The sequence below is a fragment of the Chiloscyllium punctatum genome, chromosome 34, assembly GCF_047496795.1.
Source record: "Chiloscyllium punctatum isolate Juve2018m chromosome 34, sChiPun1.3, whole genome shotgun sequence".
NCBI lineage: Eukaryota > Metazoa > Chordata > Chondrichthyes > Orectolobiformes > Hemiscylliidae > Chiloscyllium > Chiloscyllium punctatum.
The window spans coordinates 48,732,556-48,755,465 of record NC_092772.1 but is presented as its reverse complement, the minus strand read 5'-3'; the positions used below and the strand labels follow the sequence as shown (position 1 = coordinate 48,755,465).

The window sequence follows — 22,910 nt, the reverse complement described above, 5'->3', positions numbered from 1 at the left end:
TCCTGAGCTCGACTCGTTCATCCGGTGGTTGGAGGGTGAACGCTCGTGCTGCCAAAGGAGCCGCTTGGACCACAAACTGGCGTGGAGCGATTCCAACAAAGTGCTCCTCAGTCTCATCCCGAGCGTTGAAACAGAGTCGGCTTTGGCCGGGCCGGGCATCACGGATGACGAGGCCCCAGTGAGATTTGAACTCACGACCCCTGGTTTACAAGACCAGTGCTTTAACCGCTGAGCTATGGAGCCGGGTGGCGCCGCGCTCAGCGCTCGCGGCTGATTGGTTCACACTGGCTGACTCAAAGCGCTTGGAACACAGGTTCCAATCGACCCTCGCGTCACCGTCTGTGCAGTTTGAACATTCTGCCCGCGCGTGGGTTTACTCCGGCTGCTCCGGTTACCGCTCTCAGTACAAAGATGTGTAGCTTTTGCGGGATTGGCCATGCTTCATTGTCCCATTGTGTCCGGTGATTGTGCGGGCCCGGAAGGGTGGATTAGTCAGCATTCAATGGAGAATGATGCAGTGTGCGCAAAGGATCTGGGTCGATTGCTCTCTGCAGGGTCGGTGTTGACGAGATTAGAATAAATTAGATTGGCTACAGTGTGGAAACAGGCACTTCAGCCCAACTAGTCCACATCGATCCTCTGAAGAGTAACCCGCCCAGACCCGTTTCTCACTGAATAATGCATCGATGACAATTTAGAATGGCCAATTCACTCGACCTGCACGTCTTTGGACTGTGGGAGGAAACCCGAGCAAACCCACGCAGACTCTGGGAGAATGTGCAAACTCGACACGGAATCGACTCCCGACAGTTGGAATCGAGCCTGGGTCCCTAGTAGCGCTGTCAGGCAGCAGTGAGAACCACTGAGCGACTCGTCGGGCGGAATGGCCTGTTTCCAAACTGGAGAGATCCTATGCTTCTGTGATTTCTGTCCAGACATAATTGGGAATTGTCATTCGCTCGCTTGGAGTGACTGGGGTCAGCGATCTCAAAGTTAAATCCGTGAACACACAAAGCCCCGTTCTTTGCCTGCAGAAAAAAGTAGTTTGTTGATTTCAACTCAAAGCTGTAAGTGACAAAAACCGAAGTTGCAGGAAAAGCTCAACAGGTTTGAGAGGAGACAGGTGTCTGTCACTTCAGGGTAATGACCTTGGTGTTTCAGACATCAATTCCCAAGCTCTTGATTGACAAAAACAGCAGCAAGCAGTCAGACCAACAGGGTTTTTCCTGAGCTCGATCGTTCATCCGGTGGTTGGAGGGTGAACGCTCGTGCTGCCCAAGGAGCCGCTTGGACCACAAACTGGCGTGGAGCGATTCCAACAAAGTGCTCCTCAGTCTCATCCCGAGCGTTGAAACAGAGTCGGCTTTGGCCGGGCCGGGCAGCACGGATGACGAGGCCCCAGTGAGATTTGAACTCACGACCCCTGGTTTACAAGACCAGTGCTCTAACCGCTGAGCCATGGAGCCGGGTGGCGCCGCGCACAGCGCTCGTGGCTGATTGGTTCACACTGGCTGACTCAAAGCGCTTGGGACACAGGTTCCAATCGACCCTCGCGTCACCGTCTGTGCAGTTTGAACATTCTGCCCGCGCGTGGGTTTGCTCCGGCTGCTCCGGTTACCGCTCTCAGTACAAAGATGTGTAGCGTTTGCGGGATTGGCCATGCTTCATTGTCCCATTGTGTCCGGTGATTGTGCGGGCCCGGAAGGGTGGATTAGTCAGCATTCAATGGAGAATGATGCAGTGTGCGCAAAGGATCTGGGTCGATTGCTCTCTGCAGGGTCGGTGTTGACGAGATTAGAATAAATTAGATTGGCTACAGTGTGGAAACAGGCCCTTCAGCCCAACAAGTCCACATCGATCCTCTGAAGAGTAACCCGCCCAGACCCGTTTCTCACTGAATAATGCATCGATGACAATTTAGAATGGCCAATTCACTCGACCTGCACGTCTTTGGACTGTGGGAGGAAACCCGAGCAAACCCACGCAGACTCTGGGAGAATGTGCAAACTCGACACGGAATCGACTCCCGACAGTTGGAATCGAGCCTGGGTCCCTAGTAGCGCTGTCAGGCAGCAGTGAGAACCACTGAGCGACTCGTCGGGCGGAATGGCCTGTTTCCAAACTGGAGAGATCCTATGCTTCTGTGATTTCTGTCCAGACATAATTGGGAATTGTCATTCGCTCGCTTGGAGTGACTGGGGTCAGCGATCTCAAAGTTAAATCCGTGAACACACACAGCCCCGTTCTTTGCCTGCAGAAAAAAGAAGTTTGTGGATTTCAACTCAACGCTGTAAGTGACAAAAACAGAAGTTGCAGGAAAAGCTCAACAGGTTTGAGAGGAGACAGGTGTCTGTCACTTCAGGGTAATGACCTTGGTGTTTCAGACATCAATTCCCAAGCTCTTGATTGACAAAAACAGCAGCAAGCAGTCAGACCAACAGGGTTTTTCCTGAGCTCGACTCGTTCATCCGGTGGTTGGAGGGTGAACGCTCGTGCTGCCAAAGGAGCCGCTTGGACCACAAACTGGCGTGGAGCGATTCCAACAAAGTGCTCCTCAGTCTCATCCCGAGCGTTGAAACAGAGTCGGCTTTGGCCGGGCCGGGCAGCACGGATGACGAGGCCCCAGTGAGATTTGAACTCACGACCCCTGGTTTACAAGACCAGTGCTCTAACCGCTGAGCTATGGAGCCGGGTGGCGCCGCGCACAGCGCTCGCGGCTGATTGGTTCACACTGGCTGACTCAAAGCGCTTGGGACACAGGTTCCAATCGACCCTCGCGTCACCGTCTGTGCAGTTTGAACATTCTGCCCGCGCGTGGGTTTGCTCCGGCTGCTCCGGTTACCGCTCTCAGTACAAAGATGTGTAGCGTTTGCGGGATTGGCCATGCTTCATTGTCCCATTGTGTCCGGTGATTGTGCGGGCCCGGAAGGGTGGATTAGTCAGCATTCAATGGAGAATGATGCAGTGTGCGCAAAGGATCTGGGTCGATTGCTCTCTGCAGGGTCGGTGTTGACGAGATTAGAATAAATTAGATTGGCTACAGTGTGGAAACAGGCCCTTCAGCCCAACAAGTCCACATCGATCCTCTGAAGAGTAACCCGCCCAGACCCGTTTCTCACTGAATAATGCATCGATGACAATTTAGAATGGCCAATTCACTCGACCTGCACGTCTTTGGACTGTGGGAGGAAACCCGAGCAAACCCACGCAGACTCTGGGAGAATGTGCAAACTCGACACGGAATCGACTCCCGACAGTTGGAATCGAGCCTGGGTCCCTAGTAGCGCTGTCAGGCAGCAGTGAGAACCACTGAGCGACTCGTCGGGCGGAATGGCCTGTTTCCAAACTGGAGAGATCCTATGCTTCTGTGATTTCTGTCCAGACATAATTGGGAATTGTCATTCGCTCGCTTGGAGTGACTGGGGTCAGCGATCTCAAAGTTAAATCCGTGAACACACACAGCCCCGTTCTTTGCCTGCAGAAAAAAGAAGTTTGTGGATTTCAACTCAACGCTGTAAGTGACAAAAACAGAAGTTGCAGGAAAAGCTCAACAGGTTTGAGAGGAGACAGGTGTATGTCACTTCAGGGTAATGACCTTGGTGTTTCAGACATCAATTCCCAAGCTCTTGATTGACAAAAACAGCAGCAAGCAGTCAGACCAACAGGGTTTTTCCTGAGCTCGACTCGTTCATCCGGTGGTTGGAGGGTGAACGCTCGTGCTGCCAAAGGAGCCGCTTGGACCACAAACTGGCGTGGAGCGATTCCAACAAAGTGCTCCTCAGTCTCATCCCGAGCGTTGAAACAGAGTCGGCTTTGGCCGGGCCGGGCAGCACGGATGACGAGGCCCCAGTGAGATTTGAACTCACGACCCCTGGTTTACAAGACCAGTGCTTTAACCGCTGAGCTATGGAGCCGGGTGGCGCTGCGCTCAGCGCTCGCGGCTGATTGGTTCACACTGGCTGACTCAAAGCGCTTGGGACACAGGTTCCAATCGACCCTCGCGTCACCGTCTGTGCAGTTTGAACATTCTGCCCGCGCGTGGGTTTACTCCGGCTGCTCCGGTTACCGCTCTCAGTACAAAGATGTGTAGCTTTTGCGGGATTGGCCATGCTTCATTGTCCCATTGTGTCCGGTGATTGTGCGGGCCCGGAAGGGTGGATTAGTCAGCATTCAATGGAGAATGATGCAGTGTGCGCAAAGGATCTGGGTCGATTGCTCTCTGCAGGGTCGGTGTTGACGAGATTAGAATAAATTAGATTGGCTACAGTGTGGAAACAGGCCCTTCAGCCCAACAAGTCCACATCGATCCTCTGAAGAGTAACCCGCCCAGACCCGTTTCTCACTGAATAATGCATCGATGACAATTTAGAATGGCCAATTCACTCGACCTGCACGTCTTTGGACTGTGGGAGGAAACCCGAGCAAACCCACGCAGACTCTGGGAGAATGTGCAAACTCGACACGGAATCGACTCCCGACAGTTGGAATCGAGCCTGGGTCCCTAGTAGCGCTGTCAGGCAGCAGTGAGAACCACTGAGCGACTCGTCGGGCGGAATGGCCTGTTTCCAAACTGGAGAGATCCTATGCTTCTGTGATTTCTGTCCAGACATAATTGGGAATTGTCATTCGCTCGCTTGGAGTGACTGGGGTCAGCGATCTCAAAGTTAAATCCGTGAACACACAAAGCCCCGTTCTTTGCCTGCAGAAAAAAGTAGTTTGTTGATTTCAACTCAAAGCTGTAAGTGACAAAAACCGAAGTTGCAGGAAAAGCTCAACAGGTTTGAGAGGAGACAGGTGTCTGTCACTTCAGGGTAATGACCTTGGTGTTTCAGACATCAATTCCCAAGCTCTTGATTGACAAAAACAGCAGCAAGCAGTCAGACCAACAGGGTTTTTCCTGAGCTCGACTCGTTCATCCGGTGGTTGGAGGGTGAACGCTCGTGCTGCCAAAGGAGCCGCTTGGACCACAAACTGGCGTGCAGCGATTCCAACAAAGTGCTCCTCAGTCTCATCCCGAGCGTTGAAACAGAGTCGGCTTTGGCCGGGCCGGGCAGTACGGATGACGAGGCACCAGTGAGATTGGAACTCACGACCCCTGGTTTACAAGACCAGTGCTCTAACCGCTGAGCTATGGAGCCGGATGGCGCTGCGCTCAGCGCTCGCGGCTGATTGGTTCACACTGGCTGACTCAAAGCGCTTGGGACACAGGTTCCAATCGACCCTCGCGTCACCGTCTGTGCAGTTTGAACATTCTGCCCGCGCGTGGGTTTGCTCCGGCTGCTCCGGTTACCGCTCTCAGTACAAAGATGTGTAGCGTTTGCGGGATTGGCCATGCTTCATTGTCCCATTGTGTCCGGTGATTGTGCGGGCCCGGAAGGGTGGATTAGTCAGCATTCAATGGAGAATGATGCAGTGTGCGCAAAGGATCTGGGTCGATTGCTCTCTGCAGGGTCGGTGTTGACGAGATTAGAATAAATTAGATTGGCTACAGTGTGGAAACAGGCCCTTCAGCCCAACAAGTCCACATCGATCCTCTGAAGAGTAACCCGCCCAGACCCGTTTCTCACTGAATAATGCATCGATGACAATTTAGAATGGCCAATTCACTCGACCTGCACGTCTTTGGACTGTGGGAGGAAACCCGAGCAAACCCACGCAGACTCTGGGAGAATGTGCAAACTCGACACGGAATCGACTCCCGACAGTTGGAATCGAGCCTGGGTCCCTAGTAGCGCTGTCAGGCAGCAGTGAGAACCACTGAGCGACTCGTCGGGCGGAATGGCCTGTTTCCAAACTGGAGAGATCCTATGCTTCTGTGATTTCTGTCCAGACATAATTGGGAATTGTCATTCGCTCGCTTGGAGTGACTGGGGTCAGCGATCTCAAAGTTAAATCCGTGAACACACACAGCCCCGTTCTTTGCCTGCAGAAAAAAGAAGTTTGTGGATTTCAACTCAACGCTGTAAGTGACAAAAACAGAAGTTGCAGGAAAAGCTCAACAGGTTTGAGAGGAGACAGGTGTCTGTCACTTCAGGGTAATGACCTTGGTGTTTCAGACATCAATTCCCAAGCTCTTGATTGACAAAAACAGCAGCAAGCAGTCAGACCAACAGGGTTTTTCCTGAGCTCGACTCGTTCATCCGGTGGTTGGAGGGTGAACGCTCGTGCTGCCAAAGGAGCCGCTTGGACCACAAACTGGCGTGGAGCGATTCCAACAAAGTGCTCCTCAGTCTCATCCCGAGCGTTGAAACAGAGTCGGCTTTGGCCGGGCCGGGCAGCACGGATGACGAGGCCCCAGTGAGATTTGAACTCACGACCCCTGGTTTACAAGAACAGTGCTTTAACCGCTGAGCTATGGAGCCGGGTGGCGCTGCGCTCAGCGCTCGCGGCTGATTGGTTCACACTGGCTGACTCAAAGCGCTTGGGACACAGGTTCCAATCGACCCTCGCGTCACCGTCTGTGCAGTTTGAACATTCTGCCCGCGCGTGGGTTTACTCCGGCTGCTCCGGTTACCGCTCTCAGTACAAAGATGTGTAGCTTTTGCGGGATTGGCCATGCTTCATTGTCCCATTGTGTCCGGTGATTGTGCGGGCCCGGAAGGGTGGATTAGTCAGCATTCAATGGAGAATGATGCAGTGTGCGCAAAGGATCTGGGTCGATTGCTCTCTGCAGGGTCGGTGTTGACGAGATTAGAATAAATTAGATTGGCTACAGTGTGGAAACAGGCCCTTCAGCCCAACTAGTCCACATCGATCCTCTGAAGAGTAACCCGCCCAGACCCGTTTCTCACTGAATAATGCATCGATGACAATTTAGAATGGCCAATTCACTCGACCTGCACGTCTTTGGACTGTGGGAGGAAACCCGAGCAAACCCACGCAGACTCTGGGAGAATGTGCAAACTCGACACGGAATCGACTCCCGACAGTTGGAATCGAGCCTGGGTCCCTAGTAGCGCTGTCAGGCAGCAGTGAGAACCACTGAGCGACTCGTCGGGCGGAATGGCCTGTTTCCAAACTGGAGAGATCCTATGCTTCTGTGATTTCTGTCCAGACATAATTGGGAATTGTCATTCGCTCGCTTGGAGTGACTGGGGTCAGCGATCTCAAAGTTAAATCCGTGAACACACAAAGCCCCGTTCTTTGCCTGCAGAAAAAAGTAGTTTGTTGATTTCAACTCAAAGCTGTAAGTGACAAAAACCGAAGTTGCAGGAAAAGCTCAACAGGTTTGAGAGGAGACAGGTGTCTGTCACTTCAGGGTAATGACCTTGGTGTTTCAGACATCAATTCCCAAGCTCTTGATTGACAAAAACAGCAGCAAGCAGTCAGACCAACAGGGTTTTTCCTGAGCTCGACTCGTTCATCCGGTGGTTGGAGGGTGAACGCTCGTGCTGCCAAAGGAGCCGCTTGGACCACAAACTGGCGTGGAGCGATTCCAACAAAGTGCTCCTCAGTCTCATCCCGAGCGTTGAAACAGAGTCGGCTTTGGCCGGGCCGGGCAGCACGGATGACGAGGCCCCAGTGAGATTTGAACTCACGACACCTGGTTTACAAGACCAGTGCTCTAACCGCTGAGCTATGGAGCCGGGTGGCGCCGCGCACAGCGCTCGCGGCTGATTGGTTCACACTGGCTGACTCAAAGCGCTTGGGACACAGGTTCCAATCGACCCTCGCGTCACCGTCTGTGCAGTTTGAACATTCTGCCCGCGCGTGGGTTTGCTCCGGCTGCTCCGGTTACCGCTCTCAGTACAAAGATGTGTAGCGTTTGCGGGATTGGCCATGCTTCATTGTCCCATTGTGTCCGGTGATTGTGCGGGCCCGGAAGGGTGGATTAGTCAGCATTCAATGGAGAATGATGCAGTGTGCGCAAAGGATCTGGGTCGATTGCTCTCTGCAGGGTCGGTGTTGACGAGATTAGAATAAATTAGATTGGCTACAGTGTGGAAACAGGCCCTTCAGCCCAACAAGTCCACATCGATCCTCTGAAGAGTAACCCGCCCAGACCCGTTTCTCACTGAATAATGCATCGATGACAATTTAGAATGGCCAATTCACTCGACCTGCACGTCTTTGGACTGTGGGAGGAAACCCGAGCAAACCCACGCAGACTCTGGGAGAATGTGCAAACTCGACACGGAATCGACTCCCGACAGTTGGAATCGAGCCTGGGTCCCTAGTAGCGCTGTCAGGCAGCAGTGAGAACCACTGAGCGACTCGTCGGGCGGAATGGCCTGTTTCCAAACTGGAGAGATCCTATGCTTCTGTGATTTCTGTCCAGACATAATTGGGAATTGTCATTCGCTCGCTTGGAGTGACTGGGGTCAGCGATCTCAAAGTTAAATCCGTGAACACACACAGCCCCGTTCTTTGCCTGCAGAAAAAAGAAGTTTGTGGATTTCAACTCAACGCTGTAAGTGACAAAAACAGAAGTTGCAGGAAAAGCTCAACAGGTTTGAGAGGAGACAGGTGTCTGTCACTTCAGGGTAATGACCTTGGTGTTTCAGACATCAATTCCCAAGCTCTTGATTGACAAAAACAGCAGCAAGCAGTCAGACCAACAGGGTTTTTCCTGAGCTCGACTCGTTCATTCGGTGGTTGGAGGGTGAACGCTCGTGCTGCCAAAGGAGCCGCTTGGACCACAAACTGGCGTGGAGCGATTCTAACCAAGTGCTCCTCAGTGTCATCCCGAGGGTTGAAACAGAGTCGGCTCTGGCCTGGCCGGGCAGCACGGATGACGGGGCCCCAGTGAAATTTGAACTCACGACCCCTGGTTTACAAGACCAGTGCTCTAACCGCTGAGCTATGGAGCCGGGTGGCGCTCCGCTCAGCGCTCGCGGCTGATTGGTTCACACTGGCTGACTCAAAGCGCTTGGGACACAGGTTCCAATCGACCCTCGCGTCACCGTCTGTGCAGTTTGAACATTCTGCCCGCGCGTGGGTTTGCTCCGGCTGCTCCGGTTACCGCTCTCAGTACAAAGATGTGTAGCGTTTGCGGGATTGGCCATGCTTCATTGTCCCATTGTGTCCGGTGATTGTGCGGGCCCGGAAGGGTGGATTAGTCAGCATTCAATGGAGAATGATGCAGTGTGCGCAATGGATCTGGGTCGATTGCTCTCTGCAGGGTCGGTGTTGACGAGATTAGAATAAATTAGATTGGCTACAGTGTGGAAACAGGCCCTTCAGCCCAACAAGTCCACATCGATCCACTGAAGAGTAACCCGCCCAGACCCGTTTCTCACTGAATAATGCATCGATGACAATTTAGAATGGCCAATTCACTCGACCTGCACGTCTTTGGACTGTGGGAGGAAACCCGAGCAAACCCACGCAGACTCTGGGAGAATGTGCAAACTCGACACGGAATCGACTCCCGACAGTTGGAATCGAGCCTGGGTCCCTAGTAGCGCTGTCAGGCAGCAGTGAGAACCACTGAGCGACTCGTCGGGCGGAATGGCCTGTTTCCAAACTGGAGAGATCCTATGCTTCTGTGATTTCTGTCCAGACATAATTGGGAATTGTCATTCGCTCGCTTGGAGTGACTGGGGTCAGCGATCTCAAAGTTAAATCCGTGAACACACACAGCCCCGTTCTTTGCCTGCAGAAAAAAGAAGTTTGTGGATTTCAACTCAACGCTGTAAGTGACAAAAACAGAAGTTGCAGGAAAAGCTCAACAGGTTTGAGAGGAGACAGGTGTCTGTCACTTCAGGGTAATGACCTTGGTGTTTCAGACATCAATTCCTAAGCTCTTGATTGACAAAAACAGCAGCAAGCAGTCAGACCAACAGGGTTTTTCCTGAGCTCGACTCGTTCATCCGGTGGTTGGAGGGTGAACGCTCGTGCTGCCAAAGGAGCCGCTTGGACCACAAACTGGCGTGGAGCGATTCTAACCAAGTGCTCCTCAGTGTCATCCCGAGCGTTGAAACAGAGTCGGCTCTGGCCGGGCCGGGCAGCACGGATGACGGGGCCCCTGTGAGATTTGAACTCACGACCCCTGGTTTACCAGACCAGTGCTCTAACCGCTGAGCTATGGAGCCGGGTGGCGCTGCCCTCAGCGCTCGCGCCTGATTGGTTCACACTGGCTGACTCAAAGCGCTTGGGACACAGGTTCCAATCGACCCTCGCGTCACCGTCTGTGCAGTTTGAACATTCTGCCCGCGCGTGGGTTTGCTCCGGCTGCTCCGGTTACCGCTCTCAGTACAAAGATGTGTAGCGTTTGCGGGATTGGCCATGCTTCATTGTCCCATTGTGTCCGGTGATTGTGCGGGCCCGGAAGGGTGGATTAGTCAGCATTCAATGGAGAATGATGCAGTGTGCGCAAAGGATCTGGGTCGATTGCTCTCTGCAGGGTCGGTGTTGACGAGATTAGAATAAATTAGATTGGCTACAGTGTGGAAACAGGCCCTTCAGCCCAACAAGTCCACATCGATCCTCTGAAGAGTAACCCGCCCAGACCCGTTTCTCACTGAATAATGCATCGATGACAATTTAGAATGGCCAATTCACTCGACCTGCACGTCTTTGGACTGTGGGAGGAAACCCGAGCAAACCCACGCAGACTCTGGGAGAATGTGCAAACTCGACACGGAATCGACTCCCGACAGTTGGAATCGAGCCTGGGTCCCTAGTAGCGCTGTCAGGCAGCAGTGAGAACCACTGAGCGACTCGTCGGGCGGAATGGCCTGTTTCCAAACTGGAGAGATCCTATGCTTCTGTGATTTCTGTCCAGACATAATTGGGAATTGTCATTCGCTCGCTTGGAGTGACTGGGGTCAGCGATCTCAAAGTTAAATCCGTGAACACACAAAGCCCCGTTCTTTGCCTGCAGAAAAAAGTAGTTTGTTGATTTCAACTCAAAGCTGTAAGTGACAAAAACCGAAGTTGCAGGAAAAGCTCAACAGGTTTGAGAGGAGACAGGTGTCTGTCACTTCAGGGTAATGACCTTGGTGTTTCAGACATCAATTCCCAAGCTCTTGATTGACAAAAACAGCAGCAAGCAGTCAGACCAACAGGGTTTTTCCTGAGCTCGACTCGTTCATCCGGTGGTTGGAGGGTGAACGCTCGTGCTGCCAAAGGAGCCGCTTGGACCACAAACGGGCGTGGAGCGATTCCAACAAAGTGCTCCTCAGTCTCATCCCGAGCGTTGAAACAGAGTCGGCTTTGGCCGGGCCGGGCAGCATGGATGACGAGGCCCCAGTGAGATTTGAACTCACGACCCCTGGTTTACAAGACCAGTGCTTTAACCGCTGAGCTATTGAGCCGGGTGGCGCTGCGCTCAGCGCTCGCGGCTGATTGGTTCACACTGGCTGACTCAAAGCGCTTGGGACACAGGTTCCAATCGACCCTCGCGTCACCGTCTGTGCAGTTTGAACATTCTGCCCGCGCGTGGGTTTACTCCGGCTGCTCCGGTTACCGCTCTCAGTACAAAGATGTGTAGCTTTTGCGGGATTGGCCATGCTTCATTGTCCCATTGTGTCCGGTGATTGTGCGGGCCCGGAAGGGTGGATTAGTCAGCATTCAATGGAGAATGATGCAGTGTGCGCAAAGGATCTGGGTCGATTGCTCTCTGCAGGGTCGGTGTTGACGAGATTAGAATAAATTAGATTGGCTACAGTGTGGAAACAGGCCCTTCAGCCCAACAAGTCCACATCGATCCTCTGAAGAGTAACCCGCCCAGACCCGTTTCTCACTGAATAATGCATCGATGACAATTTAGAATGGCCAATTCACTCGACCTGCACGTCTTTGGACTGTGGGAGGAAACCCGAGCAAACCCACGCAGACTCTGGGAGAATGTGCAAACTCGACACGGAATCGACTCCCGACAGTTGGAATCGAGCCTGGGTCCCTAGTAGCGCTGTCAGGCAGCAGTGAGAACCACTGAGCGACTCGTCGGGCGGAATGGCCTGTTTCCAAACTGGAGAGATCCTATGCTTCTGTGATTTCTGTCCAGACATAATTGGGAATTGTCATTCGCTCGCTTGGAGTGACTGGGGTCAGCGATCTCAAAGTTAAATCCGTGAACACACACAGCCCCGTTCTTTGCCTGCAGAAAAAAGAAGTTTGTGGATTTCAACTCAACGCTGTAAGTGACAAAAACAGAAGTTGCAGGAAAAGCTCAACAGGTTTGAGAGGAGACAGGTGTCTGTCACTTCAGGGTAATGACCTTGGTGTTTCAGACATCAATTCCCAAGCTCTTGATTGACAAAAACAGCAGCAAGCAGTCAGACCAACAGGGTTTTTCCTGAGCTCGACTCGTTCATCCGGTGGTTGGAGGGTGAACGCTCGTGCTGCCAAAGGAGCCGCTTGGACCACAAACTGGCGTGGAGCGATTCCAACAAAGTGCTCCTCAGTCTCATCCCGAGCGTTGAAACAGAGTCGGCTTTGGCCGGGCCGGGCAGCACGGATGACGAGGCCCCAGTGAGATTTGAACTCACGACCCCTGGTTTACAAGACCAGTGCTTTAACCGCTGAGCTATGGAGCCGGGTGGCGCTGCGCTCAGCGCTCGCGGCTGATTGGTTCACACTGGCTGACTCAAAGCGCTTGGGACACAGGTTCCAATCGACCCTCGCGTCACCGTCTGTGCAGTTTGAACATTCTGCCCGCGCGTGGGTTTACTCCGGCTGCTCCGGTTACCGCTCTCAGTACAAAGATGTGTAGCTTTTGCGGGATTGGCCATGCTTCATTGTCCCATTGTGTCCGGTGATTGTGCGGGCCCGGAAGGGTGGATTAGTCAGCATTCAATGGAGAATGATGCAGTGTGCGCAAAGGATCTGGGTCGATTGCTCTCTGCAGGGTCGGTGTTGACGAGATTAGAATAAATTAGATTGGCTACAGTGTGGAAACAGGCCCTTCAGCCCAACTAGTCCACATCGATCCTCTGAAGAGTAACCCGCCCAGACCCGTTTCTCACTGAATAATGCATCGATGACAATTTAGAATGGCCAATTCACTCGACCTGCACGTCTTTGGACTGTGGGAGGAAACCCGAGCAAACCCACGCAGACTCTGGGAGAATGTTCAAACTCGACACGGAATCGACTCCCGACAGTTGGAATCGAGCCTGGGTCCCTAGTAGCGCTGTCAGGCAGCAGTGAGAACCACTGAGCGACTCGTCGGGCGGAATGGCCTGTTTCCAAACTGGAGAGATCCTATGCTTCTGTGATTTCTGTCCAGTCATAATTGGGAATTGTCATTCGCTCGCTTGGAGTGACTGGGGTCAGCGATCTCAAAGTTAAATCCGTGAACACACAAAGCCCCGTTCTTTGCCTGCAGAAAAAAGTAGTTTGTTGATTTCAACTCAAAGCTGTAAGTGACAAAAACCGAAGTTGCAGGAAAAGCTCAACAGGTTTGAGAGGAGACAGGTGTCTGTCACTTCAGGGTAATGACCTTGGTGTTTCAGACATCAATTCCCAAGCTCTTGATTGACAAAAACAGCAGCAAGCAGTCAGACCAACAGGGTTTTTCCTGAGCTCGATCGTTCATCCGGTGGTTGGAGGGTGAACGCTCGTGCTGCCAAAGGAGCCGCTTGGACCATAAACTGGCGTGGAGCGATTCCAACAAAGTGCTCCTCAGTCTCATCCCGAGCGTTGAAACAGAGTCGGCTTTGGCCGGGCCGGGCAGCACGGATGACGAGGCCCCAGTGAGATTTGAACTCACGACCCCTGGTTTACAAGACCAGTGCTTTAACCGCTGAGCTATGGAGCCGGGTGGCGCTGCGCTCAGCGCTCGCGGCTGATTGGTTCACACTGGCTGACTCAAAGCGCTTGGGACACAGGTTCCAATCGACCCTCGCGTCACCGTCTGTGCAGTTTGAACATTCTGCCCGCGCGTGGGTTTACTCCGGCTGCTCCGGTTACCGCTCTCAGTACAAAGATGTGTAGCTTTTGCGGGATTGGCCATGCTTCATTGTCCCATTGTGTCCGGTGATTGTGCGGGCCCGGAAGGGTGGATTAGTCAGCATTCAATGGAGAATGATGCAGTGTGCGCAAAGGATCTGGGTCGATTGCTCTCTGCAGGGTCGGTGTTGACGAGATTAGAATAAATTAGATTGGCTACAGTGTGGAAACAGGCCCTTCAGCCCAACAAGTCCACATCGATCCTCTGAAGAGTAACCCGCCCAGACCCGTTTCTCACTGAATAATGCATCGATGACAATTTAGAATGGCCAATTCACTCGACCTGCACGTCTTTGGACTGTGGGAGGAAACCCGAGCAAACCCACGCAGACTCTGGGAGAATGTGCAAACTCGACACGGAATCGACTCCCGACAGTTGGAATCGAGCCTGGGTCCCTAGTAGCGCTGTCAGGCAGCAGTGAGAACCACTGAGCGACTCGTCGGGCGGAATGGCCTGTTTCCAAACTGGAGAGATCCTATGCTTCTGTGATTTCTGTCCAGACATAATTGGGAATTGTCATTCGCTCGCTTGGAGTGACTGGGGTCAGCGATCTCAAAGTTAAATCCGTGAACACACAAAGCCCCGTTCTTTGCCTGCAGAAAAAAGTAGTTTGTTGATTTCAACTCAAAGCTGTAAGTGACAAGAACAGAAGTTGCAGGAAAAGCTCAACAGGTTTGAGAGGAGACAGGTGTCTGTCACTTCAGGGTAATGACCTTGGTGTTTCAGACATCAATTCCCAAGCTCTTGATTGACAAAAACAGCAGCAAGCAGTCAGACCAACAGGGTTTTTCCTGAGCTCGATCGTTCATCCGGTGGTTGGAGGGTGAACGCTCGTGCTGCCAAAGGAGCCGCTTGGACCACAAACTGGCGTGGAGCGATTCCAACAAAGTGCTCCTCAGTCTCATCCCGAGCGTTGAAACAGAGTCGGCTTTGGCCGGGCCGGGCAGCACGGATGACGAGGCCCCAGTGAGATTTGAACTCACGACCCCTGGTTTACAAGACCAGTGCTCTAACCGCTGAGCTATGGAGCCGGGTGGCGCCGCGCACAGCGCTCGCGGCTGATTGGTTCACACTGGCTGACTCAAAGCGCTTGGGACACAGGTTCCAATCGACCCTCGCGTCACCGTCTGTGCAGTTTGAACATTCTGCCCGCGCGTGGGTTTGCTCCGGCTGCTCCGGTTACCACTCTCAGTACAAAGATGTGTAGCGTTTGCGGGATTGGCCATGCTTCATTGTCCCATTGTGTCCGGTGATTGTGCGGGCCCGGAAGGGTGGATTAGTCAGCATTCAATGGAGAATGATGCAGTGTGCGCAAAGGATCTGGGTCGATTGCTCTCTGCAGGGTCGGTGTTGACGAGATTAGAATAAATTAGATTGGCTACAGTGTGGAAACAGGCCCTTCAGCCCAACAAGTCCACATCGATCCTCTGAAGAGTAACCCGCCCAGACCCGTTTCTCACTGAATAATGCATCGATGACAATTTAGAATGGCCAATTCACTCGACCTGCACGTCTTTGGACTGTGGGAGGAAACCCGAGCAAACCCACGCAGACTCTGGGAGAATGTGCAAACTCGACACGGAATCGACTCCCGACAGTTGGAATCGAGCCTGGGTCCCTAGTTGCGCTGTCAGGCAGCAGTGAGAACCACTGAGCGACTCGTTGGGCGGAATGGCCTGTTTCCAAACTGGAGAGATCCTATGCTTCTGTGATTTCTGTCCAGACATAATTGGGAATTGTCATTCGCTCGCTTGGAGTGACTGGGGTCAGCGATCTCAAAGTTAAATCCGTGAACACACAAAGCCCCGTTCTTTGCCTGCAGAAAAAAGTAGTTTGTTGATTTCAACTCAAAGCTGTAAGTGACAAAAACAGAAGTTGCAGGAAAAGCTCAACAGGTTTGAGAGGAGACAGGTGTCTGTCACTTCAGGGTAATGACCTTGGTGTTTCAGACATCAATTCCCAAGCTCTTGATTGACAAAAACAGCAGCAAGCAGTCAGACCAACAGGGTTTTTCCTGAGCTCGACTCGTTCATCCGGTGGTTGGAGGGTGAACGCTCGTGCTGCCAAAGGAGCCGCTTGGACCACAAACTGGCGTGGAGCGATTCCAACAAAGTGCTCCTCAGTCTCATCCCGAGCGTTGAAACAGAGTCGGCTTTGGCCGGGCCAGGCAGTACGGATGACGAGGCACCAGTGAGATTTGAACTCACGACCCCTGGTTTACAAGACCAGTGCTCTAACCGCTGAGCTATGGAGCCGGGTGGCGCTGCGCTCAGCGCTCGCGGCTGATTGGTTCACACTGGCTGACTCAAAGCGCTTGGGACACAGGTTCCAATCGACCCTCGCGTCACCGTCTGTGCAGTTTGAACATTCTGCCCGCGCGTGGGTTTGCTCCGGCTGCTCCGGTTACGGCTCTCAGTACAAAGATGTGTAGCTTTTGCGGGATTGGCCATGCTTCATTGTCCCATTGTGTCCGGTGATTGTGCGGGCCCGGAAGGGTGGATTAGTCAGCATTCAATGGAGAATGATGCAGTGTGCGCAAAGGATCTGGGTCGATTGCTCTCTGCAGGGTCGGTGTTGACGAGATTAGAATAAATTAGATTGGCTACAGTGTGGAAACAGGCCCTTCAGCCCAACAAGTCCACATCGATCCTCTGAAGAGTAACCCGCCCAGACCCGTTTCTCACTGAATAATGCATCGATGACAATTTAGAATGGCCAATTCACTCGACCTGCACGTCTTTGGACTGTGGGAGGAAACCCGAGCAAACCCACGCAGACTCTGGGAGAATGTGCAAACTGGACACGGAATCGACTCCCGACAGTTGGAATCGAGCCTGGGTCCCTAGTAGCGCTGTCAGGCAGCAGTGAGAACCACTGAGCGACTCGTCGGGCGGAATGGCCTGTTTCCAAACTGGAGAGATCCTATGCTTCTGTGATTTCTGTCCAGACATAATTGGGAATTGTCATTCGCTCGCTTGGAGTGACTGGGGTCAGCGATCTCAAAGTTAAATCCGTGAACACACAAAGCCCCGTTCTTTGCCTGCAGAAAAAAGTAGTTTGTTGATTTCAACTCAAAGCTGTAAGTGACAAAAACAGAAGTTGCAGGAAAAGCTCAACAGGTTTGAGAGGAGACAGGTGTCTGTCACTTCAGGGTAATGACCTTGGTGTTTCAGACATCAATTCCCAAGCTCTTGATTGACAAAAACAGCAGCAAGCAGTCAGACCAACAGGGTTTTTCCTGAGCTCGATCGTTCATCCGGTGGTTGGAGGGTGAACGCTCGTGCTGCCAAAGGAGCCGCTTGGACCACAAACTGGCGTGGAGCGATTCCAACAAAGTGCTCCTCACTCTCATCCCGAGCGTTGAAACAGAGTCGGCTTTGGCCGGGCCGGGCAGCACGGATGACGAGGCCCCAGTGAGATTTGAACTCACGACCCCTGGTTTACAAGACCAGTGCTCTAACCGCTGAGCTATGGAGCCGGGTGGCGCCGCGTACAGCGCTCGCGGCTGATTGGTTCACACTGGCTGACTCAAAGCGCTTGGGACACAGGTTCCAATCGACCCTCGCGTCACCGTCTGTGCAGTTTGAACATTCTGCCCGCGCGTGGGTTTGCTCCGGCTGCTCCGGTTACCACTCTCAGTACAAAGATGTGTAGCGTTTGCGGGATTGGCCATGCTTCATTGTCCCATTGTGTCCGGTGATTGTGCGGGCCCGGAAGGGTGGATTAGTCAGCATTCAATGGAGAATGATGCAGTGTGCGCAAAGGATCTGGGTCGATTGCTCTCTGCAGGGTCGGTGTTGACGAGATTAGAATAAATTAGATTGGCTACAGTGTGGAAACAGGCCCTTCAGCCCAACAAGTGCACATCGATCCTCTGAAGAGTAACCCGCCCAGACCCGTTTCTCACTGAATAATGCATCGATGACAATTTAGAATGGCCAATTCACTCGACCTGCACGTCTTTGGACTGTGGGAGGAAACCCGAGCAAACCCACGCAGACTCTGGGAGAATGTGCAAACTCGACACGGAATCGACTCCCGACAGTTGGAATCGAGCCTGGGTCCCTAGTAGCGCTGTCAGGCAGCAGTGAGAACCACTGAGCGACTCGTCGGGCGGAATGGCCTGTTTCCAAACTGGAGAGATCCTATGCTTCTGTGATTTCTGTCCAGACATAATTGGGAATTGTCATTCGCTCGCTTGGAGTGACTGGGGTCAGCGATCTCAAAGTTAAATCCGTGAACACACAAAGCCCCGTTCTTTGCCTGCAGAAAAAAGTAGTTTGTTGATTTCAACTCAAAGCTGTAAGTGACAAAAACAGAAGTTGCAGGAAAAGCTCAACAGGTTTGAGAGGAGACAGGTGTCTGTCACTTCAGGGTAATGACCTTGGTGTTTCAGACATCAATTCCCAAGCTCTTGATTGACAAAAACAGCAGCAAGCAGTCAGACCAACAGGGTTTTTCCTGAGCTCGACTCGTTCATCCGGTGGTTGGAGGGTGAACGCTCGTGCTGCCAAAGGAGCCGCTTGGACCACAAACTGGCGTGGAGCGATTCCAACAAAGTGCTCCTCAGTCTCATCCCGAGCATTGAAACAGAGTCGGCTTTGGCCGGGCCGGGCAGTACGGATGACGAGGCACCAGTGAGATTTGAACTCACGACCCCTGGTTTACAAGACCAGTGCTCTAACCGCTGAGCTATGGAGCCGGGTGGCGCTGCGCTCAGCGCTCGCGGCTGATTGGTTCACACTGGCTGACTCAAAGCGCTTGGGACACAGGTTCCAATCGACCCTCGCGTCACCGTCTGTGCAGTTTGAACATTCTGCCCGCGCGTGGGTTTACTCCGGCTGCTCCGGTTACCGCTCTCAGTACAAAGATGTGTAGCTTTTGCGGGATTGGCCATGCTTCATTGTCCCATTGTGTCCGGTGATTGTGCGGGCCCGGAAGGGTGGATTAGTCAGCATTCAATGGAGAATGATGCAGTGTGCGCAAAGGATCTGGGTCGATTGCTCTCTGCAGGGTCGGTGTTGACGAGATTAGAATAAATTCGATTGGCTACAGTGTGGAAACAGGCCCTTCAGCCCAACTAGTCCACATCGATCCTCTGAAGAGTAACCCGCCCAGACCCGTTTCTCACTGAATAATGCATCGATGACAATTTAGAATGGCCAATTCACTCGACCTGCACGTCTTTGGACTGTGGGAGGAAACCCGAGCAAACCCACGCAGACTCCTGGAGAATGTGCAAACTCGACACGGAATCGACTCCCGACAGTTGGAATCGAGCCTGGGTCCCTAGTAGCGCTGTCAGGCAGCAGTGAGAACCACTGAGCGACTCGTCGGGCGGAATGGCCTGTTTCCAAACTGGAGAGATCCTATGCTTCTGTGATTTCTGTCCAGACATAATTGGGAATTGTCATTCGCTCGCTTGGAGTGACTGGGGTCAGCGATCTCAAAGTTAAATCCGTGAACACACAAAGCCCCGTTCTTTGCCTGCAGAAAAAAGTAGTTTGTTGATTTCAACTCAAAGCTGTAAGTGACAAAATCAGAAGTTGCAGGAAAAGCTCAACAGGTTTGAGAGGAGACAGGTGTCTGTCACTTCAGGGTAATGACCTTGGTGTTTCAGACATCAATTCCCAAGCTCTTGATTGACAAAAACAGCAGCAAGCAGTCAGACCAACAGGGTTTTTCCTGAGCTCGATCGTTCATCCGGTGGTTGGAGGGTGAACGCTCGTGCTGCCAAAGGAGCCGCTTGGACCACAAACTGGCGTGGAGCGATTCCAACAAAGTGCTCCTCAGTCTCATCCCGAGCGTTGAAACAGAGTCGGCTTTGGCCGGGCCGGGCAGTACGGATGACGAGGCGCCAGTGAGATTTGAACTCACGACCCCTGGTTTACAAGACCAGTGCTCTAACCGCTGAGCTATGGAGCCGGGTGGCGCTGCGCTCAGCGCTCGCGGCTGATTGGTTCACACTGGCTGACTCAAAGCGCTTGGGACACAGGTTCCAATCGACCCTCGCGTCACCGTCTGTGCAGTTTGAACATTCTGCCCGCGCGTGGGTTTGCTCCGGCTGCTCCGGTTACCGCTCTCAGTACAAAGATGTGTAGCGTTTGCGGGATTGGCCATGCTTCATTGTCCCATTGTGTCCGGTGATTGTGCGGGCCCAGAAGGGTGGATTAGTCAGCATTCAATGGAGAATGATGCAGTGTGCGCAAAGGATCTGGGTCGATTGCTCTCTGCAGGGTCGGTGTTGACGAGATTAGAATAAATTAGATTGGCTACAGTGTGGAAACAGGCCCTTCAGCCCAACAAGTCCACATCGATCCTCTGAAGAGTAACCCGCCCAGACCCGTTTCTCACTGAATAATGCATCGATGACAATTTAGAATGGCCAATTCACTCGACCTGCACGTCTTTGGACTGTGGGAGGAAACCCGAGCAAACCCACGCAGACTCTGGGAGAATGTGCAAACTCGACACGGAATCGACTCCCGACAGTTGGAATCGAGCCTGGGTCCCTAGTAGCGCTGTCAGGCAGCAGTGAGAACCACTGAGCGACTCGTCGGGCGGAATGGCCTGTTTCCAAACTGGAGAGATCCTATGCTTCTGTGATTTCTGTCCAGACATAATTGGGAATTGTCATTCGCTCGCTTGGAGTGACTGGGGTCAGCGATCTCAAAGTTAAATCCGTGAACACACACAGCCCCGTTCTTTGCCTGCAGAAAAAAGAAGTTTGTGGATTTCAACTCAACGCTGTAAGTGACAAAAACAGAAGTTGCAGGAAAAGCTCAACAGGTTTGAGAGGAGACAGGTGTCTGTCACTTCAGGGTAATGACCTTGGTGTTTCAGACATCAATTCCCAAGCTCTTGATTGACAAAAACAGCAGCAAGCAGTCAGACCAACAGGGTTTTTCCTGAGCTCGATCGTTCATCCGGTGGTTGGAGGGTGAACGCTCGTGCTGCCAAAGGAGCCGCTTGGACCACAAACTGGCGTGGAGCGATTCCAACAAAGTGCTCCTCAGTCTCATCCCGAGCGTTGAAACACAGTCGGCTTTGGCCGGGCCGGGCAGCACGGATGACGAGGCCCCAGTGAGATTTGAACTCACGACCCCTGGTTTACAAGACCAGTGCTCTAACCGCTGAGCTATGGAGCCGGGTGGCGCCGCGCACAGCGCTCGCGGCTGATTGGTTCACACTGGCTGACTCAAAGCGCTTGGGACACAGGTTCCAATCGACCCTCGCGTCACCGTCTGTGCAGTTTGAACATTCTGCCCGCGCGTGGGTTTGCTCCGGCTGCTCCGGTTACCGCTCTCAGTACAAAGATGTGTAGCGTTTGCGGGATTGGCCATGCTTCATTGTCCCATTGTGTCCGGTGATTGTGCGGGCCCGGAAGGGTGGATTAGTCAGCATTCAATGGAGAATGATGCAGTGTGCGCAAAGGATCTGGGTCGATTGCTCTCTGCAGGGTCGGTGTTGACGAGATTAGAATAAATTAGATTGGCTACAGTGTGGAAACAGGCCCTTCAGCCCAACAAGTCCACATCGATCCTCTGAAGAGTAACCCGCCCAGACCCGTTTCTCACTGAATAATGCATCGATGACAATTTAGAATGGCCAATTCACTCGACCTGCACGTCTTTGGACTGTGGGAGGAAACCCGAGCAAACCCACGCAGACTCTGGGAGAATGTGCAAACTCGACACGGAATCGACTCCCGACAGTTGGAATCGAGCCTGGGTCCCTAGTAGCGCTGTCAGGCAGCAGTGAGAACCACTGAGCGACTCGTCGGGCGGAATGGCCTGTTTCCAAACTGGAGAGATCCTATGCTTCTGTGATTTCTGTCCAGACATAATTGGGAATTGTCATTCGCTCGCTTGGAGTGACTGGGGTCAGCGATCTCAAAGTTAAATCCGTGAACACACACAGCCCCGTTCTTTGCCTGCAGAAAAAAGAAGTTTGTGGATTTCAACTCAACGCTGTAAGTGACAAAAACAGAAGTTGCAGGAAAAGCTCAACAGGTTTGAGAGGAGACAGGTGTCTGTCACTTCAGGGTAATGACCTTGGTGTTTCAGACATCAATTCCCAAGCTCTTGATTGACAAAAACAGCAGCAAGCAGTCAGACCAACAGGGTTTTTCCTGAGCTCAATCGTTCATCCGGTGGTTGGAGGGTGAACGCTCGTGCTGCCAAAGGAGCCGCTTGGACCACAAACTGGCGTGGAGCGATTCCAACAAAGTGCTCCTCAGTCTCATCCCGAGCGTTGAAACAGAGTCGGCTTTGGCCGGGCCGGGCAGCACGGATGACGAGGCCCCAGTGAGATTTGAACTCACGACCCCTGGTTTACAAGACCAGTGCTCTAACCGCTGAGCTATGGAGCCGGGTGGCGCCGCGCACAGCGCTCGCGGCTGATTGGTTCACACTGGCTGACTCAAAGCGCTTGGGACACAGGTTCCAATCGACCCTCGCGTCACCGTCTGTGCAGTTTGAACATTCTGCCCGCGCGTGGGTTTGCTCCGGCTGCTCCGGTTACCGCTCTCAGTACAAAGATGTGTAGCGTTTGCGGGATTGGCCATGCTTCATTGTCCCATTGTGTCCGGTGATTGTGCGGGCCCGGAAGGGTGGATTAGTCAGCATTCAATGGAGAATGATGCAGTGTGCGCAAAGGATCTGGGTCGATTGCTCTCTGCAGGGTCGGTGTTGACGAGATTAGAATAAATTAGATTGGCTACAGTGTGGAAACAGGCCCTTCAGCCCAACAAGTCCACATCGATCCTCTGAAGAGTAACCCGCCCAGACCCGTTTCTCACTGAATAATGCATCGATGACAATTTAGAATGGCCAATTCACTCGACCTGCACGTCTTTGGACTGTGGGAGGAAACCCGAGCAAACCCACGCAGACTCTGGGAGAATGTGCAAACTCGACACGGAATCGACTCCCGACAGTTGGAATCGAGCCTGGGTCCCTAGTAGCGCTGTCAGGCAGCAGTGAGAACCACTGAGCGACTCGTCGGGCGGAAT

At 52.9% G+C, this 22,910-nt stretch overlaps 19 non-coding genes across 19 annotated transcripts; all 19 read right to left on the bottom strand.

The window, feature by feature from the left end:
- Window positions 1–170: 170 nt before the first annotated feature.
- On the bottom strand, window positions 171–243 carry trnat-ugu (transfer RNA threonine (anticodon UGU)). Its single transcript has one exon. It is a non-coding gene; the product is annotated as a tRNA-Thr (tRNA).
- Window positions 244–1,393: 1,150 nt separating this feature from the next.
- trnat-ugu (transfer RNA threonine (anticodon UGU)) lies at window positions 1,394–1,466 on the bottom strand. The gene has a single exon. It is a non-coding gene; the product is annotated as a tRNA-Thr (tRNA).
- Window positions 1,467–2,617: 1,151 nt separating this feature from the next.
- trnat-ugu (transfer RNA threonine (anticodon UGU)) lies at window positions 2,618–2,690 on the bottom strand. Its single transcript has one exon. It is a non-coding gene; the product is annotated as a tRNA-Thr (tRNA).
- A 1,151-nt stretch (window positions 2,691–3,841) lies between these two features.
- Window positions 3,842–3,914, bottom strand: trnat-ugu (transfer RNA threonine (anticodon UGU)). The gene has a single exon. It is a non-coding gene; the product is annotated as a tRNA-Thr (tRNA).
- Window positions 3,915–5,065: 1,151 nt separating this feature from the next.
- On the bottom strand, window positions 5,066–5,138 carry trnat-ugu (transfer RNA threonine (anticodon UGU)). The gene has a single exon. It is a non-coding gene; the product is annotated as a tRNA-Thr (tRNA).
- A 1,151-nt stretch (window positions 5,139–6,289) lies between these two features.
- On the bottom strand, window positions 6,290–6,362 carry trnat-ugu (transfer RNA threonine (anticodon UGU)). Its single transcript has one exon. It is a non-coding gene; the product is annotated as a tRNA-Thr (tRNA).
- Window positions 6,363–7,513: 1,151 nt separating this feature from the next.
- On the bottom strand, window positions 7,514–7,586 carry trnat-ugu (transfer RNA threonine (anticodon UGU)). The gene has a single exon. It is a non-coding gene; the product is annotated as a tRNA-Thr (tRNA).
- A 1,151-nt stretch (window positions 7,587–8,737) lies between these two features.
- Window positions 8,738–8,810, bottom strand: trnat-ugu (transfer RNA threonine (anticodon UGU)). The gene has a single exon. It is a non-coding gene; the product is annotated as a tRNA-Thr (tRNA).
- A 1,151-nt stretch (window positions 8,811–9,961) lies between these two features.
- Window positions 9,962–10,034, bottom strand: trnat-ggu (transfer RNA threonine (anticodon GGU)). The gene has a single exon. It is a non-coding gene; the product is annotated as a tRNA-Thr (tRNA).
- A 1,151-nt stretch (window positions 10,035–11,185) lies between these two features.
- On the bottom strand, window positions 11,186–11,258 carry trnat-ugu (transfer RNA threonine (anticodon UGU)). Its single transcript has one exon. It is a non-coding gene; the product is annotated as a tRNA-Thr (tRNA).
- Window positions 11,259–12,409: 1,151 nt separating this feature from the next.
- Window positions 12,410–12,482, bottom strand: trnat-ugu (transfer RNA threonine (anticodon UGU)). Its single transcript has one exon. It is a non-coding gene; the product is annotated as a tRNA-Thr (tRNA).
- A 1,150-nt stretch (window positions 12,483–13,632) lies between these two features.
- On the bottom strand, window positions 13,633–13,705 carry trnat-ugu (transfer RNA threonine (anticodon UGU)). Its single transcript has one exon. It is a non-coding gene; the product is annotated as a tRNA-Thr (tRNA).
- A 1,150-nt stretch (window positions 13,706–14,855) lies between these two features.
- Window positions 14,856–14,928, bottom strand: trnat-ugu (transfer RNA threonine (anticodon UGU)). The gene has a single exon. It is a non-coding gene; the product is annotated as a tRNA-Thr (tRNA).
- A 1,151-nt stretch (window positions 14,929–16,079) lies between these two features.
- trnat-ugu (transfer RNA threonine (anticodon UGU)) lies at window positions 16,080–16,152 on the bottom strand. Its single transcript has one exon. It is a non-coding gene; the product is annotated as a tRNA-Thr (tRNA).
- Window positions 16,153–17,302: 1,150 nt separating this feature from the next.
- Window positions 17,303–17,375, bottom strand: trnat-ugu (transfer RNA threonine (anticodon UGU)). The gene has a single exon. It is a non-coding gene; the product is annotated as a tRNA-Thr (tRNA).
- A 1,151-nt stretch (window positions 17,376–18,526) lies between these two features.
- trnat-ugu (transfer RNA threonine (anticodon UGU)) lies at window positions 18,527–18,599 on the bottom strand. Its single transcript has one exon. It is a non-coding gene; the product is annotated as a tRNA-Thr (tRNA).
- Window positions 18,600–19,749: 1,150 nt separating this feature from the next.
- trnat-ugu (transfer RNA threonine (anticodon UGU)) lies at window positions 19,750–19,822 on the bottom strand. Its single transcript has one exon. It is a non-coding gene; the product is annotated as a tRNA-Thr (tRNA).
- Window positions 19,823–20,972: 1,150 nt separating this feature from the next.
- Window positions 20,973–21,045, bottom strand: trnat-ugu (transfer RNA threonine (anticodon UGU)). The gene has a single exon. It is a non-coding gene; the product is annotated as a tRNA-Thr (tRNA).
- Window positions 21,046–22,195: 1,150 nt separating this feature from the next.
- On the bottom strand, window positions 22,196–22,268 carry trnat-ugu (transfer RNA threonine (anticodon UGU)). Its single transcript has one exon. It is a non-coding gene; the product is annotated as a tRNA-Thr (tRNA).
- Window positions 22,269–22,910: the final 642 nt, after the last annotated feature.